The sequence below is a fragment of the Engystomops pustulosus genome, chromosome 8 (genome assembly GCF_040894005.1).
Source record: "Engystomops pustulosus chromosome 8, aEngPut4.maternal, whole genome shotgun sequence".
In the NCBI taxonomy this organism is placed as follows: Eukaryota; Metazoa; Chordata; class Amphibia; order Anura; family Leptodactylidae; genus Engystomops; species Engystomops pustulosus.
Window position 1 is genome coordinate 907,501 of NC_092418.1, and position 4,688 is coordinate 912,188.

Here is a 4,688-nt window from a genome sequence, read left to right on the forward strand (position 1 = left end):
GCCCATGGAAGTAGGAGCTCCTACTTCCAAAGGGGCAAGTCAGCGGGAGCAGCCACTTGGCCTATCCGGCCAAGTTTCACTGTTCCCCGGCCACACTTGGCTGTAGGTCCCGGAGAGGAATAATGCCCATGGAAGTAAGAGCTCCTACCTCCAAAGGGGCAAGTCAGCGGGAGAAGCCACTTGGCCTATCCGGCCACATGTCACTGTCCCCCGGCCAAGCTTGGCTGTAGGTCCCGGGGAGGAATAATGCCCATGGAAGTAGGAGCTCCTACTTCCAAAGGGGCAAGTCAGCGGAAGAAGCCACTAGTTCTATCCGGCCAAGAGTCACTGTTCCCCGGCCTTACTTGGCAGTAGGTCCCGGGGAGGAATAATGCCCATGGAAGTAGGAGCTCCTACTTCCAAAGGGGCAAGTCAGCGGGAGAAGCCACTTGGCCTATCCGGCCAAGAGTCACTGTTCCCCGGCCACTCTTGGCAGTAGGTCCCGGGGAGGAATAATGCCCATGGAAGTAGGAGCTCCTACTTCCAAAGGGGCAAGTCAGCGGGAGAAGCCACTAGTTCTATCCGGCCAAGAGTCACTGTTCCCCGGCTACACTTGGCAGTAGGTCCCGGGGAGGAATAATGCCCATGGAAGTAGGAGCTACTACCTCCAAAGGGTGAAGACACTTGGCTCTAAGTCCCCGAGAGGTATACTGCCCATGGGAGTAAGAGCTCCTACTTCCAAAGGGGCAAGTCAGCGGGAGAAGCCACTTGGCCTACCCGGCCAAGAGTCACTGTTCCCCGGCCACACTTGGCAGTAGGTCCCGGGGAGGAATAATGCCCATGGAAGTAGGAGCTCCTACTTCCAAAGGGGCAAGTCAGCGGGAGAAGCCACTTGGCCTACCCGGCCAAGAGTCACTGTTCCCCGGCCACACTTGGCAGTAGGTCCCGGGGAGGAATAATGCCCATGGAAGTAGGAGCTCCTACTTCCAAAGGGGCAAGTCAGCGGGAGAAGCCACTTGGCCTATCCGGCCACATGTCACTGTCCCCCGGCCACACTTGGCTGTAGGTCCCGGGGAGGAATAATGCCCATGGAAGTAGGAGCTCCTACTTCCAAAGGGGCAAGTCAGCGGAAGAAGCCACTAGTTCTATCCGGCCAAGAGTCACTGTTCCCCGGCCTTACTTGGCAGTAGGTCCCGGGGAGGAATAATGCCCATGGAAGTAGGAGCTCCTACTTCCAAAGGGGCAAGTCAGCGGGAGAAGCCACTTGGCCTATCCGGCCAAGAGTCACTGTTCCCCGGCCACACTTGGCAATAGGTCCTGGGGAGGAATAATGCCCATGGAAGTAGGAGCTCCTACTTCCAAAGGGGCAAGTCAGCAGGAGCAGCCACTTGGCCTACCCGGCCAAGTTTCACTGTTCCCCGGCCACACTTGGCTGTAGGTCCCGGAGAGGAATAATGCCCATGGAAGTAAGAGCTCCTACCTCCAAAGGGGCAAGTCAGCGGGAGAAGCCACTTGGCCTATCCGGCCACATGTCACTGTCCCCCGGCCAAGCTTGGCTGTAGGTCCCGGGGAGGAATAATGCCCATGGAAGTAGGAGCTCCTACTTCCAAAGGGGCAAGTCAGCGGAAGAAGCCACTAGTTCTATCCGGCCAAGAGTCACTGTTCCCCGGCCTTACTTGGCAGTAGGTCCCGGGGAGGAATAATGCCCATGGAAGTAGGAGCTCCTACTTCCAAAGGGGCAAGTCAGCGGGAGAAGCCACTTGGCCTATCCGGCCAAGAGTCACTGTTCCCCGGCCACTCTTGGCAGTAGGTCCCGGGGAGGAATAATGCCCATGGAAGTAGGAGCTCCTACTTCCAAAGGGGCAAGTCAGCGGGAGAAGCCACTTGGCCTATCCGGCCAAGAGTCACTGTTCCCCGGCCACACTTGGCAATAGGTCCCGGGGAGGAATAATGCCCATGGAAGTAGGAGCTCCTACTTCCAAAGGGGCAAGTCAGCGGGAGAAGCCACTAGTTCTATCCGGCCAAGAGTCACTGTTCCCCGGCTACACTTGGCAGTAGGTCCCGGGGAGGAATAATGCCCATGGAAGTAGGAGCTACTACCTCCAAAGGGTGAAGACACTTGGCTCTAAGTCCCCGAGAGGTATACTGCCCATGGGAGTAAGAGCTCCTACTTCCAAAGGGGCAAGTCAGCGGGAGAAGCCACTTGGCCTACCCGGCCAAGAGTCACTGTTCCCCGGCCACACTTGGCAGTAGGTCCCGGGGAGGAATAATGCCCATGGAAGTAGGAGCTCCTACTTCCAAAGGGGCAAGTCAGCGGGAGAAGCCACTTGGCCTACCCGGCCAAGAGTCACTGTTCCCCGGCCACACTTGGCAGTAGGTCCCGGGGAGGAATAATGCCCATGGAAGTAGGAGCTCCTACTTCCAAAGGGGCAAGTCAGCGGGAGAAGCCACTTGGCCTATCCGGCCACATGTCACTGTCCCCCGGCCACACTTGGCTGTAGGTCCCGGGGAGGAATAATGCCCATGGAAGTAGGAGCTCCTACTTCCAAAGGGGCAAGTCAGCGGAAGAAGCCACTAGTTCTATCCGGCCAAGAGTCACTGTTCCCCGGCCACACTTGGCAGTAGGTCCCGGGGAGGAATAATGCCCATGGAAGTAGGAGCTCCTACTTCCAAAGGGGCAAGTCAGCGGGAGAAGCCACTTGGCCTATCCGGCCAAGAGTCACTGTTCCCCGGCCACACTTGGCAGTAGGTCCCGGGGAGGAATAATGCCCATGGAAGTAGGAGCTCCTACTTCCAAAGGGGCAAGTCAGCGGGAGAAGCCACTTGGCCTACCCGGCCAAGAGTCACTGTTCCCCGGCCACACTTGGCAGTAGGTCCCGGGGAGGAATAATGCCCATGGAAGTAGGAGCTCCTACCTCCAAAGGGGCAAGTCAGCGGGAGAAGCCACTTGGCCTATCCGGCCAAGAGTCACTGTTCCCCGGCCACACTTGGCAGTAGGTCCCGGGGAGGAATAATGCCCATGGAAGTAAGAGCTCCTACTTCCAAAGGGGCAAGTCAGCGGGAGAAGCCACTTGGCCTATCCGGCCACATGTCACTGTCCCCCGGCCAAGCTTGGCTGTAGGTCCCGGGGAGGAATAATGCCCATGGAAGTAGGAGCTCCTACTTCCAAAGGGGCAAGTCAGCGGAAGAAGCCACTAGTTCTATCCGGCCAAGAGTCACTGTTCCCCGGCCACACTTGGCAGTAGGTCCCGGGGAGGAATAATGCCCATGGAAGTAGGAGCTCCTACTTCCAAAGGGGCAAGTCAGCGGGAGAAGCCACTTGGCCTATCCGGCCAAGAGTCACTGTTCCCCGGCCACACTTGGCAATAGGTCCCGGGGAGGAATAATGCCCATGGAAGTAGGAGCTCCTACTTCCAAAGGGGCAAGTCAGCGGGAGAAGCCACTAGTTCTATCCGGCCAAGAGTCACTGTTCCCCGGCCACACTTGGCAGTAGGTCCCGGGGAGGAATAATGCCCATGGAAGTAGGAGCTACCACCTCCAAAGGGTGAAGACACTTGGCTCTAAGTCCCCGAGAGGTATACTGCCCATGGGAGTAAGAGCTCCTACTTCCAAAGGGGCAAGTCAGCGGGAGAAGCCACTTGGCCTATCCGGCCAAGAGTCACTGTTCCCCGGCCACACTTGGCAGTAGGTCCCGGAGAGGAATAGTGCCCATGGAAGTAGGAGCTCCTACTTCCAAAGGGGCAAGTCAGCGGGAGAAGCCACTTGGCCTACACGGCCAAGAGTCACTGTTCCCCGGCCACACTTGGCAGTAGGTCCCGGGGAGGAATAATGCCCATGGAAGTAGGAGCTACTACCTCCAAAGGGGCAAGTCAGCGGGAGAAGCCACTTGGCCTATCCGGCCAAGAGTCACTGTTCCCCGGCCACTCTTGGCAGTAGGTCCCGGGGAGGAATAATGCCCATGGAAGTAGGAGCTCCTACCTCCAAAGGGGCAAGTCAGCGGGAGAAGCCACTTGGCCTACCCGGCCAAGAGTCACTGTTCCCCGGCCACACTTGGCAGTAGGTCCCGGGGAGGAATAATGCCCATGGAAGTAGGAGCTCCTACCTCCAAAGGGGCAAGTCAGCGGGAGAAGCCACTTGGCCTATCCGGCCAAGAGTCACTGTTCCCCGGCCACACTTGGCAGTAGGTCCCGGGGAGGAATAATGCCCATGGAAGTAAGAGCTCCTACTTCCAAAGGGGCAAGTCAGCGGGAGAAGCCACTTGGCCTATCCGGCCACATGTCACTGTCCCCCGGCCAAGCTTGGCTGTAGGTCCCGGGGAGGAATAATGCCCATGGAAGTAGGAGCTCCTACTTCCAAAGGGGCAAGTCAGCGGAAGAAGCCACTAGTTCTATCCGGCCAAGAGTCACTGTTCCCCGGCCACACTTGGCAGTAGGTCCCGGGGAGGAATAATGCCCATGGAAGTAGGAGCTCCTACTTCCAAAGGGGCAAGTCAGCGGGAGAAGCCACTTGGCCTATCCGGCCAAGAGTCACTGTTCCCCGGCCACTCTTGGCAGTAGGTCCCGGGGAGGAATAATGCCCATGGAAGTAGGAGCTCCTACTTCCAAAGGGGCAAGTCAGCGGGAGAAGCCACTAGTTCTATCCGGCCAAGAGTCACTGTTCCCCGGCTACACTTGGCAGTAGGTCCCGGGGAGGAATAATGCCCATGGAAG